Source organism: Myotis brandtii, unplaced genomic scaffold, assembly GCF_000412655.1.
Source record: "Myotis brandtii unplaced genomic scaffold, ASM41265v1 scaffold714, whole genome shotgun sequence".
Classification (NCBI taxonomy): Eukaryota; Metazoa; Chordata; class Mammalia; order Chiroptera; family Vespertilionidae; genus Myotis; species Myotis brandtii.
This window is the reverse complement of record NW_005370809.1, coordinates 1355642-1371984: the sequence shown is the minus strand read 5'-3', so window position 1 is coordinate 1371984 and position 16343 is coordinate 1355642.

Genomic DNA, 16343 nt, shown 5'->3' with positions numbered 1-16343 from the left:
GTTTGGCTCAGTGGATAGAGCGTCGGCCTGCGGACTGAAAGGTCCCAGGTTCGATTCCGGTCAAGGGCATGTACCTGGGTTGCGGGCACATCCCCAGTAGGGAGATGTGCAGGGGGCAGCTGATCGATGTTTCTCTCTCATCGATGTTTCTAACTCTCTATCTCTCTCCCTTCCTCTCTGTAAAAAATCAATAAAATATATTTTAAAAAGTTAAAAAAAATATTTTTGAATTGGTTTTCAGAGAGGAAGGGAGAGGGAGAAAGAGAAACATCAATGTGAGAGCAGAACATCAATTGGCTGCCTCCTGCACAATCCCTACGCCCTGACCGGGAATTGAACCAGCAAACTTTTGGTGCATGGGACAATGCCCAACCAACTGAGCCACACCAGTCAGGCCAGAATTGCCTTCCTTTGTAAGGCTGAATGACATTCCATTGTATGCATATACATTGTATGTATATTCCATTGTATGTACATCTTGTTTATCCATTCATCCATTGATGGACACGAGGGTGCTTCCACTTTCTGGCTATTATGGATAATGCTGCTATGATCATAGGTGTACAAGTATCTCTTTAATGAGCCTCTGCTTGCAATTCTTTTGGGTACACACCCAGAAATGTTTGTTGTTTTAAGCCACTAAATTTGGGGGTAATTTGTTACATAGCCACAGATAACTAATAAAGGAGTAGATTTGAGAGATATCACAAACAGAAATGTCTTTTTACCCCATTTTATCATGAAAATTTCCCATGTATAGAAAAATTGAAAGAACTTATCAATGAATATCCATATACCATGATATAGATTAAACTATTACTAGTTTGCTATATTTACTTTTAAATTAGGTTAAATGACATATAGTATCTATTTTCAGAGGTTAAAATTAATATAATATTGGCAAAAATCATATGGTTCAATTTTATATCTTTTTATATTTTTATGGACCATTTGAAAATATATTGCAAACTTCATTATATTCACCTCTAAATACCTAAGCATCTCCTAAAAATCAAGATATTCTTCTCTATTAAAAAACACACCATTATTACATCTAAGAAAATTAATATCATCTAAAAAATTTCATAAAATTTTATATATATACTAGAGGCCCAGTGCATGAAATTCTTGCATGGGTAGGGTCCCTAGGCCTGGCCAGAAATCAGGGCCCTGGTGGTCAGCGCACATCATAGCAAGCGATCGATCTCCGGATTGGTCGAACTCACAAGAGGATAATTTGCATATTAGCCTTTTATTATATAGGATTCCCAAATCAGATTTCTTTGGCAGTGTCTAAAATGTGTTCTGTAGCTGGATTCTAAACTAGAAAATATGGTTCATACATTGCATTCATTATTATACCCTTTTGGTTTCACATACATTATTTCTACGTGTGTGTATGTTGGTGAATAGATGTGTTCTTTAGATTCTCTAAGTGGTGATACACCAAAGGTTGAGAACTAGTTATGTAAAAGTAGTAGATGATTGACTTGAAGCCAAACACCATGACTGAGCAACAGTCCACTAGAAGGCTGGTTTGGGTGTGACTAGCATAGCTTTAGGCAAGTAATATAATCTCTTTGTCTCTAATTTGTGAATAATAAGATTGGTCCATCAACCTCAATGGGAAGGTACATGTGAAAATACTTTGCACCTCAGAGATGGCTCAGAGACCACCCAAATCTATGCCAATGTCAGTTTCTAAATTACAGGGAATTCAAGTTTCTGAGACCTTTGCACTGTGACCTCTACCCATGCTACAGTGAGGAGAGAAAGTGTGAAGTCACAGGCTGGTGTTATTCATTTCTCCTTCTAGCCACACTCTGGCTGATGGAACCTGGAGTGAAGACAGGTGTGGGTTCATGCCTTGATTGGGGTAATATCTGCACGTCCACACATGGTTGCTCTTTCATTGTCTGGCTGAGGGCCTGCCTGGCAGCCTGGCTAGACTCCTGCCTAGAAATGGGATAGAATGGGAATAGCCCAAGGCTTGTTACTTCCCCCCCATGGAGTGCCTTCCCAGGACTTAAGTTCTCTCTCTCACCATAGGTGACTCGCCCAAGTTACTTCAATACCCTTCCCTCGGGAAATGGCAATCTGACTTCTCAATGCTTCTTCCAGAGGCCCTGGAGTACTTGGTATTTAGGAAGGCTGGGTGTGGGGAAGGGACCAGAATCAGGACGCAGCCTTCCTTGGCCAACTGTTTCAAGTGAGTAAGGTAAGAATGATGAATGCCGAATGGTCCTTGAAAACTGGGAGCCCTCCCTTGATTTTTTAAAAAAAATGCAGTTGAGGAAAAAGAACTATAAAACCAGAGTGATCTCTATTTTAATGAAAACACCCTCTTTATTGATAATAAGCTTAGAGAGATTTAGTTGGGTAAATTCCTAACAATACTTCCTTCAAGTTCTATGCCAGCTTTTGTTCTCAAATGCCAGGTGCGGATTTCCCAATGTAATATCTTTATGAAACGTGGCAAGTTTAAAAACAACCATTTTACTATTATTGCTCACCTCTGAATTCTGTTTTATGTTCTCAAAATGCTTAAGATTTTTGAAAAGGTGTTAATTAATCTTTCAGTAGCTTTCTATTTAATAGCTAGGAACTTGACCAAACTATGTGATCCTTATAAAACCTTAGACTCTTTGGGAGTCGGTAAGAAGATGAAATCCAACAGATGTGAGTTTGGATTAGCTGCTGACCTAATAGTTTGTAAGCTATTTAACATCTCTAAACCTTGGTGTCTTTATTTGTAAAAGCGGGGGACTCAAAATTCATTCTGACAAATGCATTTTGAATGTTTACCACATGCCAGACACCAGGGAAATAAGGAAGACATGTTCCTTGCTCTCACTGAACTTATCACAAGACATGAATACTAAACAAAAGATCACATAATTAAGTAGTTAATTCCCCGGCAAAGGTTGTGAGGATTAAGAGTCAATCAGCAGCCCAGCCGGTGTGGCTCATTGATTGACCGTCAACCTATGAACCAAGAGGTCACGGTTCCCGGTCAGAGCACAAGCCCTGGTTGCAGGCTTGATCCCCAGGAGGCGGCCTATTGATGTTTCTGTCTCTCATCAATGTTTCTGTCTATCTCTCTCCCTTCCTCTCTCTCTAAAATCAATATAAACCTATTTTTAAAAAGTCAGGCAAATTAAAAACTAGTGTCCTAATAATATTTGTTAGTTTTGCTAACAGTCCTAATTGGAATAAACATATTTTGAGTATTATTCCTCCCTAATTGTTTGCATATACAATTGACCTTTGAACAAGGGTTTGAACTGAGGGGGCCACTTAATGTGTAGATGTGTTCCAACAAATATGTACAGTCCTGTAAATGCATTTTCTATTCCTTATGATTTTCTTAATAATATTTTCTTTCCTCGAGCCCAGTTTATTGTAAGAATATAGAATGTAACACATATAACATACAAAATATGTGTTAATCAACTGTTATGTTATAGGTAAGGCTTCTGGTCAACAGTAGGCTACTAGTAGCTAAGTTCTGAGGGAGTCAGAAGTTATACACAGGTTTTCAACTGTGTGGGGGTTCAGTACCTCTAACCCCCCCCATTGTTCAAGGGTCAGCCGTATTTTAGGGGTTCAAAGTAGCAACACCATGTGATTAGTTGTGTGTTCCCTTATAGCAAATGGGCGGGCAAGCATTCCTCTTTATGTTGGGGACATGGTCTTCCCAGCCTAAGGAAAGAAGCTGAGCTTGTTGCTAATTACTATTAGGAAGAGCAGTGTAGCCTTAACATTAACTAGACCCGCAGGGCCTAACCTGTGAGCCCTGAGGCCCCAGGGGAGTGCAGGGTGTGGGCACAAAGTTTTGTGAAGGGTCTCTGAATCCTGACGTGCACCGCTTATGGTCCAGAAACTGAAAACATATTTCTCCCAGATATGGACATTACTATAATCTATGTAGATGTGGATGTGATTAATACAGTCTAGAATCCTTTAAATGAATTAATGAAGTCTTACATTATTTCATTATGTATTTCTCAATAAAATCTTATCTCATCTCTTCCTGGCTTGAACAGCTCCTTACTGCTCAGGATAAAGTCCAAATTTCCTCCCAGGCACTGCAAGATTCTGCTGGCTTCTCTTGGCACCTGCAGCACCCCACCCTTGTCTATGCACCAAGCTCTGACATGAAGGCTCCTCCAGGTCATGGCTTAGGGCCCTGGGCACTTAGCACAATACCTGTTCTGGCATGAATAGATCCAGAACTCCTGAGTGGGCAAAGATACTGCCAAAAGAGTTCAAGACAGGAGGCTTTGGCTAGAAATACATGACAAAGATTTATTCAAGGGTTTTAGGTTTTGCGAATCAAAAACACTATGGGGAGCACTCAGGGTGTTTCCAAGAAGAAAGAAAGGACACTTGAGAGAAGTCCGTGTGTTCTTAGCTGCAGATTGGCTCAGGATGGTGATCTTCCAGGTGCCCAGCGGTCTGCATAATAGATGCTGGGTAGCCTGGAACATGGAACATGCTTTCTTAAGCATGTCAAGTGGGAATCTATGAGAGATACAACAGCAGCACATGAACATTTTTTCCTAAGTTTTTCGGACGTTTACCTATGGAATTTAGGTATATCCGGGCACTGAGGCACAACTGAAAATAGTCCAAGAGTTTAAGTTGCTGGGCTCATTAAAGCAAGAATAATTTTCTCATACCTCAGCCTACTTGATTTGAATAATTTAGCAGCCTGGCCATAGTGACTCCATTTTTTTTCTGTACTCTTTCCCTCAGTATCATCATGCATGGCATGGGTCGTCGACTTGGGCACCAAAACCAGCAGGTCTCACCTTGGTGCTCACCTAGGCCACCTCTCTCCCAGGCTTCCATCTACTCTCTCTCTCTCCTTCTTTCCCTCTGGGAGTCATCAAGGCCCAGGCGGAGGTGCAGTCCCTTAGCTTCCTTCCTCTGTCACTGCTCCATCAACCCTCCCTCACAGAATCCTTCCAAAGAAGAGCATGAGCCATTCTCTGATTGATAGCCATTTTCCTTTCAAGGATTTAAAAAACAAACAATCTTGGAAGTGACAAAACTTCTTGCTGTCAGTTTTCCATGGATTCACTTCAATATTATATAAAAACCCATGTCCCATAATGCTCCATGCCTTCACGTGCTATGCATTCACATTATTCGAGTTCCTGGGGAGCGAGTCATTGATAAAGAGGGCGAGGGAGGCATTTTTACTCCTCTTCCCACTCTTAAAATACTCCAAAGAATGAAAAACAAGTAACTCCATCTTTTCTATTAACCAATGTCACCCAAATACATTTAATAAAATAATAATAATAATAATAAAACAGTGGAAGAAAATAGCAATAAATAAATAAATAAAAGCAATAACTCCATCTTTTAAAAGATGAGAAAAAGCCCTGACTGGGTGTCTCTGTTGTTTGGTGTGTTGTCCCTCACACCAAAAGGATGCTGGTTCCATTCCTGGTGGGGCGTGTACAGGAGGCAACCGATCAATATTTCTCTGCCTATCTTCCTCTCTAAAAATCAATAAAACATATCCTCAGATGAGGATTAAATAATAATAAAAGGTGAGAAAAAATAAAGTTAGTATTCCATTTTTTATTATGAAATATCAAGCTAACCAAAGAATGTATTTAACATATATGTACACTTTCACTAACAACAATAAAATGAAACATGAACCTACTAACCAGCTTTTAAAAATCTAAGGTAACCAGTGACTTGGAAGGTCCTGTGTGAATTTCCCCATCATTCCCTTTTCTCTCCTTCTAGGCAGTAGCTACTGAACTTTGGCCTAATCATTATTTCCTTTTTATTTAAATTTTTAGTCTTCATGTATATTTTCTTATGCAACATATTTTAATTTGGGGGAGTTTTTGCATTTTATTGAAATCACAAAGTGTAATTCTTCTGTGACTCACCTTTTTCCATTCAACTGTATGTGTTTAAGACCAGTCTATGCTGCTGCGTGCAGCTCCAGTTCACTCATTTTTATCGCTGAACTGTGTTCCATTGGATGAATATGGGGCACTGTGTTTACCCATCCCTCTGGTAGCAGTCACTTGCATGTTTCTAGTTTTTTCTTATTACAGACAGGGCTGAACATTCTGAACATCCTTTTTCTTTTTTTAAATTCTTCCCCAAGAATATGTTTTTATTGATTTCAGAGAGAGAGGAAGGGGAAAGGAAAGAGAGAGAGAGAGAAACATCCATTGGCTGCCTCCTCTACGCACCCTCAAACCCGTAACCTTTTGGTGTGTGGGACGACGCTCCAATCAACTGAGCCGCTCGGCAGGCCTGCACATTCTTGCACCTGTCTCCAGCTTTAATGACACAGAAAGCTGTATACTGCCAAGTGAAGGTAAGGGCACTGTTCTGGAAGGCCCAGCTTAGTGGTCTATTGTTTGGAAACATAAGGCAGGCAGCTGGAATAACTGCGGAGAAGTGGCTCCACCCCAGTGACTGTAGGAGTGGGGAGGTGGAAGTGATGAATATGTCATGTTAATTGTCTATCTTGGCCTCCTAGCTGGACGTGAGGGGAGATGAGGGAAGGGAAAGGAGGGAACAGTAGTTATCAGAAAGTCTGCTCACACTGAATGTTTGTGTGCCCTGCCCCCTCTCCCTTCCCCCCAAAATTCATATGTTGAAACCTAATCCCCAGTGTGATAATATCTGGAGGTGGAACCTTTTAAAGTTTAAGAGGTGATTAGGTCACAAGGGTGGAGCCCTCATGAATGGGATTAGTGCGCTTATAAAAGAGATCCCAGTGGACATAGTGAGAAAACAGCCATCTATGAACCAGGAAGCAGGTTCTCACCAGACACCAAATGTGCTGGGGCCTTGATCTTGGACTTGTCATCCTCTGGAACTGTGAGAAATGCTTGTTGGTTGTTTTAGCCACCCAGTGTATAGTATTTTATTTATCTCAGACCAATGGATTAAAACAAAACTTGTCTTCGGGAGTGTTGCCACACTCACTTCCTATATTCTGAAAACCGAGGGAATATGGCCTCAGACAGAGGAGAAAATAGACTTGGTGATAGTGTTTGGAGAAAAAAGTCAATATAAAACTACGGTCTGTCCACATCAGTTGCCTCATCTTTCTCTAAATTAATTTTTAATAAGTAGCTGGTCTCTTTCAAAGATGAGCAATGATCAGAAAGACATGATTAATTAGTGAAACTTTCAGTTAAACAAGCTGGTATTTATAGTTTCTCCTCCCCCAAACCATACTAAAATGACAGGGAAGGAATATAAAAGGGATTAACTCCCACAGGAGTCAGGAAACATCAATAGATGAGAGATTTCAAAAAATTTTTGAAGACAAGGAAGAGGATGGAGTAGCAAGAGGCAACTCAATTAGCAAAATGGAGGATGGTATCACTCAAAATGTCTATAGACACCCTGAAAGCATCAGGTACTGTGTAAGATGGGGGTGAGGCATAGGGCTTCACAGCTGAATTTCACCAAAAATTCAAAGAAGAACTAACACCTATCCTCTCAAACTATTCCCAAAAATTCAAGAGGAGGGAAGACTCTCAAGCTCATTTTACAAGGCCAACATTATCCTAATTCCAAAACCAGGCACTACAAAGAAAGAAAACTATAGGCCTATATTCCTGATGAACATAGATCAGTGATGGTGAATCTTTTGAGCTCAGCGTGTCAGCATTTTGAAAAACCCTAACTTAACTCTGGTGCCGTGTCACATATACAATTTTTTTTAATATTTGCAACCATAGTAAAACAAATACTTATATTTTTGATATTTATTTTATATATTTAAATGCCATTTAACAAAGAAAAATTGTCAGCATTTTGGAAAACCCTAACTTAACTCTGGTGCCGTGTCACATATAGAAATTTTTTGATATTTGCAACCATAGTAAAACAAAGACTTATATTTTTGATATTTATCTTATATATTTAAATGCCATTTAACAAAGAAAAATCAACCAAAAAAATGAGCTTGCGTGTCACCTCTGACATGCATGTCATAGGTTCGCCATCACTGACAGATGCTAAAATCCTCAACAAAATATTACAAACCAGATACAGCAATACATTAAAAAGGTCATATACTTTATCAGGTATATCACTGGCAAATGTATTTCCCAAAGAGTGGGTTCCCTTTTCATTTTGGTGATGGTTTCTTTTGCTGTGCAGAAGCTTTTTTACTATATGGGAGAACATATTTGCCAATGATATATCTGGTAAGGGATTAATTTCCAAAAAATATATATAGAACTCATACAACTCAACAGAAGGAAGACAAATAACTCAATTAAAAAAATGGGTACAGGACCGGAATAGACACTTCTCAAAAGTGGACATACAGATGGTCAATGGACATATGAAAAAAAATGCTCAGTCACTAATCATCAGAGAAATGCAAATTAAAACTACAATGAGATATCACCTCACACCTGCCAGAATGGTGGCCATCAATAAATCAACAAACAACAAGTGCTGGCAAGGATATGGAGAAAAGGGAACCCTCTTGCACTGCTGGTGGGAATGCAGATTGATGCAACCACTATAGGAAATAGTATGGAGTTTCCTCAAAAAAATTAAAAATGGAACTATTGTTTGACCCAATGATCCCACTTTTAGGAATATATCCTAAGAAGCCCAAAACACCAATCAGAAAAAATATATGCAGCCCTATATTCTTAACAGCATTACTTACAATAGCTAAGAACTGGAAACAGCCCAAGTGCCCATTAGTAGGTGAGTGGATAAAAAAGCTGTGATACATTTACACAATGGGATACTATGCAGCTTTATAGAAGAAGGATCTCTTATCTGATGCCATAGCATGCAGGGACCTGGAGAGTATTATGCTGAGTGAAATAAGCCAGTCAGAGAAAGACAAGTATCACATGATCTCATTCATATAAGAAATCTAATGAGCCCTAACCGGTTTGGCTCAGTGGATAGAGCGTCGGCCTTCGGACTCAAGGGTCCCGGGTTCGATTCCGGTCAAGGGCATGTACCTTGATTGCGGGCACATCCCCAGTGGGGAGTGTGCAGGAGGCAGCTGATCGATATTTCTCTCTCATCGATGTTTCTAACTCTCTATCCCTCTCCCTTCCTCTCTGTAAAAAATCAATAAAATATATTAAAAAAAAAAGAAATCTAATGAACATAATAAACTGGGGGAAAAAATGGGTCCAGAGGCATGGATGCATGGAACAGACTGCAGAATCTCAGAGGGGAGGGGCATGGGGAGACAGACAGAGATTAGCCAAAGAACTTATATACAAACTAGAGGCCCAGTGTATGAATTCATGCACAGGTGGGATCCGGCTGGCCCGTCCCCTAGTCAAATTCCCAGTCGAGGGGACAATTTGCATATTAGCCTTTTATTAGATAGGCTAAGCATAGCCAATGGACAGAGACAACAGTATGATGAAGGCCTGGGGTGGGGCACAGGCTGGGAGGAGGAAGAAGAGGGCAAAATTGGGGGACATCTTTAATTCTGTCAACAATGAAAAAAAATATATATATATATATCCTTTTAAAAATATCATACACCATAATCAAATGGGATTTTTCCCCAAGGATGCAAGATTGGTAAAATATCCACAAATCAATAAATGTGATACAGCCCTGGAGGATGGTGTGGTTGAGTGTTGTCCCATGCACCAAAAGGTCACTGGTTTTATTTCCCGGACAGGGCACACACTCAGGTTGCAGATTTGATCCTTAGTCAGGATCTGTACAGGAGGCAATCAGTCTAGGTTTCTCTCTCTCTCTCTCTCTCTCTCTCTCTCTCTAGACATAATCGGGTGAGGATTTAAAAAAACCACAAGACACTATTTGATGACAACATTACATCAATAAAGGAATGGCTCCAAAAATAGAAATGAAGTCATGGTAAAAACACCAGATCCATTTAAAAAACAAACAACTAGACAATTGTGGGAGTTGTGGTAAAATAATGAAATATAAATATTATTAACCTTTCCTATGTCAGAATAATACAACCAACAAAATTAGAAGGAGGATGCAAGTGGAAAGGATTTTTTTAAATGTGTTTTTATTAATTTTTTTAGAGAGAGAAGGGAGAGGTATAGAGAGATGAGATAGAAACATCGATAAAAAAGAAACATCAATCAGCTGCCTCCTGCACGCCCCCACAGGGGCTTGTGCCCTAACCAGGAATACAACCAGGGACCTCTTGGTTCATGGGTCGATGATCAACCACTGAGCCACACCAGCTAGCCAAGGGGAGAGGAAATTCAAGAAAATGTATGTAATTTCCTCATGTTTCTTGGCTGGAAGTTAATAGACATTGTCTAGCCCTAGCTGGTTTGGCTCAGTGGATAGAGCATTGGCCTGCAGACGGAAGGGTCCCGGGTTTGATTCTGGTCAAGGGCACATCCCCAGTAGGGGGCATGCAGGAAGCAGCCAATCAATAATTCTCTCTCATCACTGATGAAGCTATCTTTCTCTCCCTTTCCCTTCCTCTCTGAAATCAATAAAAATATATTAATAAATAAATAATAAAAAATAAAGCTGAAACATTTTGTTTTAAAACATGACTCATACCTTTTAATGATATCCTTTTTTTTATTTGAAAGGACTATTTTTAGGAAGCTGTATTTCTTGGCATCAAGAAATATTTTCAAAATTCAAGAATTTCTTCAAGTTTTTCTTCTTGATAAATGTCATGCTTTTGTTTAGGAAAAAAAGTATGATCCAATTTTTAGTAATGCTATTTGTAGGCATTTCCATTCTCTGTAAAATGATTTCTCTTTCTCACCTACACACACAAACACACACTTTTTTTCATTCTCATTCTTATCTGTATATTTGCATGTAGAAACATCTGGAATTGATTGTCCCTAAATGTCAACAGTGGATTATCTCTGAGTGGTAGAGTTGGGATCAAATTTATTTTTGTTTTTTACTTTTCTTCTTGACAATTTTTTGCATGCTTCAAATTTGTATAATATAGATCAGACTTGGAACATGTAAGATTATTAGATTTTTTGTATTATTAGACTTTCAAGGTATTAGTCTATTGCTATTTCAAGGTATCATAATTTCACAAATATATTTGTAATGTACTTCATTAATTTGTTCTTTGCCTTAAGAGTATAATTATTTAAGTCCTCTATATACTACAATAGTATACTCTAGTTCAATTATATTACCAATATAATTGGCTTTAGTAAAAATAAACTAATTCAATACTTGAAAATGCAATGTACAGTGCAGATTATAAGTCAGTATATGGCTATAGATGCACTACCTGTGTGGAGTTGATTTGAAAAGTGAAATAATTCCTTGCAGAAGGAATGTATGCAGCATAGCACAGTCTCTATCTTTGAAGAGGTATATTTATAAAAAATTTAGAATAACTGTAACTTAAGCTGAAATTTTCTTTTATTAGCAAGAGCTTTTACAGCATGCATAATCATTTAACTTAAATTTCCATACCGTTCAAAAACTTAAGCAAAACTGTTTATTCAATAATAAAATGAAAATTCACTTATTCACATAGCTATTAAAAATGTACCCTAAAATGACTGCAGTGGGTGTTAATGGCTGAAGGAAATTCCATTACATGAATTTACTTGACAGATTCTTAACTAATAGACAATAGGTCATTTCTAATTTTTTGCTAATGTAAACAGTTTGCTTACACCCTTAATTATTTCTTTGACAGAGATTTCTAGAAGAATCACTGGATCAAGGGAATGGATATTTCCCAGGTGTTTTATATTAATTGCCAAGTTGCCTTCCAGAAAGGCCTAGCCCAGTGGTCGGCAAACTGCGGCTCGCGAGCCACATGCGGCTCTTTGGCCCCTTGAGTGTGGCTCTTCCACAAAATACCACGTGCGGGAGCGCACGTACAGTGTGATTGAAACTTCGTGGCCCATGTGCAGAAGTCGGTATTTTGTGGAAGAGCCACACTCAAGGGGCCAAAGAGCCGCATGTGGCTCGCGAGCCACAGTTTGCCGACCACTGGCCCTAGCCAGTTACACATTCCCACCTACAGTTCAGAAAATCTAATAATCTTACATGTTCCAGGTATGTTGGGATTAGTTAGAACCAAGGATTTGTGACTAGTAGCCCAGATTATGATGACTCTGTTATGCACAAATGTCATAGAAAAGACTGGAATAAAATAACAACATAGTAACCACAGTGATCTCTGGATTCTGGGCAATTGTTGTTTTTTCTGCTTTTAAAAATATTTTCCTATTTTCTAGGCTGAACATCGATGCTGCTGCAATTACACAAAGAACATACACTTCATTGTGCTTTCTAAAGAATGGATGGAAGCTAGGGAGAGGCTGAAGGGTAGGGGACTGGTCAGGAAGTGGTGGTTGGCTGAATCCAGATGTTTGGCCTTCAGAGATCCAGGGGTGGAAGGCACAGTAGTTACAGACAGTGAGTGATTCAGACCTGGACTTGAATCCCAGTTCTTCCTCTCTCTCTGTGACCTTGGGAACATTAATGAACCCTCTGAGTTTCTACGTTTGCTAGTTGTGTGGCCGTGGGGAGCTAACAGCTTCTTTAAGCTTCACTCATTCAATGACTTTAATAACTATGGAACTATGTGCCTAGCACTGTCCTAGATGCTGGTGACTAGCAGTACACAGTTCAGACAACGTCTCCACCCTCACAGAGTTTTACATTCTAGAGGGGGAAAGTAGATAATAAACAACCAAGAAATATTTTATATGTGTACACACACACACACACACACACACACACACACACATGCACGACATGCCAGGGTGTGTTATCAAAGTGCTATAAAAAAATGTATTGAGCCCTGGCTGGTGTTCAGTGATTAGAGTGTGGCCCACGCACCAAAGGGTCATGGGTTTGATTCTTGGTCAAGGGCACATACCTGGGTTGCCAGTTGGGGTGTGTGAGGAAGGCAACCAATTGACGTGTCTCTCACACACTGATGTTTCTCTCTCTCCCCATCCCTCGCTCCCTTCCACTCTCTCTAATAATCAATGGAAAAAATATTCTCCCTGAGGATTAACAACAACAAAATGCAACTCGCACTCTCTCCATGCAGCACTCCCGCCCCTCCCCCCACCCCTCCCCCAGGCGTGTTTTCCCTGTCTCTCTCTCTCCTAAGCTCCAAGGGCCCTTCTTTTGCCTCTGCAACTTGTTTCCTGAGCCCATTTCTTCTACAGCTCACTTCTTCTACCTCTGGGACTTTCCAAATAAACTTTCTCTTATCGTTTGAAAAAAAGTTAAAGACAACGAAGGATGGAGAGTGTGCAGTGTGGATGAGGCTGCTGTCTTAAACAGGGTGGTCCAGGGAAGTCTCACTGAAAAGGTGTCATTTGAGCAAAGACCAGAAGGAAATGAGAGAGCAGTTCTGTGCCTGGGGGAGAGCTGCAGGCCTGAGGACAACTGTGCAAAGGCCTCGAGGCAGGAAGAGACGGGGTGTCTGGGGAGCAGCAAGTGGGCCAGTGTGGCAGGAGCACAGTAGGGGGAGTGGAGGAGATGAAACCAGGAAGGTGGCAGTGGGCCAGACGACACGGAGCCTGGTAAGCTGCATCGACTCAGTGGCCAGGAGTAGTGGCAGCAAGGGAAGTCATGGATAGATATATTTTGAAGGTGGAGGCAACGGGATTTACTGATATATAGTGATTATGGAGTGTGAGTAAAAGAAACGCATCAAGGGAGAGTCCTTGAACCCGTTTTGGTCTGAGCACTGGTTACTGAGCTCGGAAAGGCTGCAGAAGGAGCAGGTTTAGGGAGAAATTAGAGGTGCTGGCCTAGTAGACATCCAGATCAAGTCAGTTCAAGCCTGGATTTCTGGGAACAGAGCAGGGATGAGGATATAAACTTGGGAGCTGTCCCCATAGAGCGATGGACGTTAAATCTTCGACCTGGATGAGGCCATCTGGGTGTGAGCAAGGACAGAGAAGAAAAGAACTGAGTCCTGGGACCCTCCAATGTTTACACATCAGAAAGTTGAAGAGAAGGAGGAGCTAGTGAAACAGAAGGGGAACCAAGAAAGAGTGGAGCCCCAGAGACCAAGTGAGGGTGTGTTCACCAGCCTCGAGGTGCTGTTGCAAGTCTTATCGACAGACTAAGTCCAGGGTACAGATGGGTGATTCTATTATTACTTTATCAATAGCTTCTCTGGAGGAATGGTATCATTGCGATATACTAAAGAAAGGCTACCATTTGCAATGGTCAATGGTTAAAAAACAATTTCGTCTAATTTTTTTTAAATTAAATCTTCCGCCCCACCCTCCGCCCTCACTCCCCACCCACTGTCCTCATCCATAGGTGCACGATTTTTGTCCAGTCTCTTCCCGCATCTCCCATTTCCCTTTCCCCGCCAAGAATAGTCAGTCCATTCCCTTTCTATGTCCCTGATTCATTATAATCACCAGTTCATTCTGTACATCAGATTATTTATTCACTTGATTCTTAGATTCACTTGTTGATAGATGCATGTTTGTTGTTCACAATTTGTATCTTTACCTTTTTCTTCTTCCTCTTCTTAAAGGATACCTTTCAGCATTTCGTATAATACTGATTTAGTGGTGATGAACTCCTTTAGCTTTTCCTTATCTGTGAAGCTCTTTATCTGACCTTCAATTCTGAATGATAGCTTTGCTGGATAAAGTATTCTTGGTTGTCAATTTCGTCTAATTTAAGGCAGCTGTCGTCCCTCACCCACAATTAGGCTTAACTTGACCTCACACAGACAGCTGTGGTGGAAATTCAGAGGAACCAGGCGATGGAGTGTGGTGGGGAGCAGGGCTTGATAGGAGGCTGTGGCTGGAGTTCCAGGAAGGCAGGTGGGGTCTGAGAGCCCACAGAAGAGCTTTGGTCCCTGGGGAGCTGGCTGAGAGTCAGGTGAGATTCTGACCCCAGACCAGGTACAGTGGCCCATCAGGATGGTGACACCTTGAGCAGAATGAGGAAGCAAGAAGGGGAACCAGTTTTTGGAGCAAATGGGTATTTTTACGAATACATTGATTTTCAGGTGGAGCTCTCTGCAAGCCCTGACCTGCCACCCCTCAGATTTGCCCTTCCCTCCCCCTTCCTTCCCCCTTCTCCACATTCAGGATCCCCCTTCTCTGATCCCAGTCCCCTGACTTCTACCCGTTCTCCTTCCAGAAACCTCCCTGGTCCACAGGCCGCCCGGCCAGCCCCTCCCTCTCAGGATCCCTCACCCCACGGTGTTCTCACACCCACCCTAGAACTGAGCCTGAATTCACAAACCAGCCATGACAGATACTTTCTGTTCTCTGAAATAAATCTCTAAACAGGCACAGCGCATACCTTCTGAAGTCACTGTCCCTTCTTAGTACCCTGTTTTCTGATAACCTAATCGTTCCGGGCACTCTATGACCTTTCGAGCGAGACCTGCTTTGCTGAAGGGAGTGTTTACATAAAAGACAGAGGGGGAGATGGGCCAGGGCTCACCCCAGAGAAACTCCAAGGATCACAGAGGGAGTGGGGGTGTGGGGGGGGGGACAGGGAGGAGGAGGGGATCACAGAGTAATCACCCTCTTGAGCCAGAGAACTGCACACTTGGCATTTTACGGAGGGACAGTCTCTTTTTGTCTTTTAGTTGTCATTTGCAACACTCTGTACAGTTCATGAGCAAAGAACAGAATGTTCGCCTCAGGATGATTTGCCCCTAAGGGGGCCAACCAACAACCTTGGCCTTCTGAGCAAGGGCATTAACTGAGCCAGCGGTGCAAGAAAAGAACGAATGAGGCGCAGGCCTGTGGGCCAGTGAGCTTGGTGGTCAGGGATGTGTGCGTCCAGGTAGCGAACTTCAGGGCCTCGGGTGCCCCTGGAGGAACAGTGCACCCTCTGCTTCTGTCTCTCGATTCAGGCCATTGTTGACCACGGCCGAGGGGGGGCCCAGCTCAGAGTCCAGCTCAGAGGGGGTGACAGAAGAAGAATCCTTGACCCTGCCCTTGAGATGCCCATAGTTCTGATGTGGCAAAGAGACACTTAAGAACTCAAGGTCAGCTCGGCTGGTGTGACTCAGTGGCTGAGTGTCGACCCCCATGAACCAGGAGGTCAGGGTTCAATTGCCAGTCAGGGCGCATGCCCAGGATGCAGGCTTGATCCCCAACAGGGGTTGTGCAGGAAACAGCAGATCTCTTATCAGTGATGTTCCTCTCTCTTCCTCTCTTTTAAATCAATTAAAAAAAAAGAATGCAAGGTCATTTAGGAGGTGAAGGGAAGGCATTAGGGAGGTGGGGTGGTGGTATTGGAAGAGCAGGGTGCCTCCGCTTGTTGTGTGATCTTTTTTTTTTTAAATATATTTTATTGATTTTTTACAGAGAGGAAGGGAGAGGGATAGAGAGTTAGAAACATCAATGAGA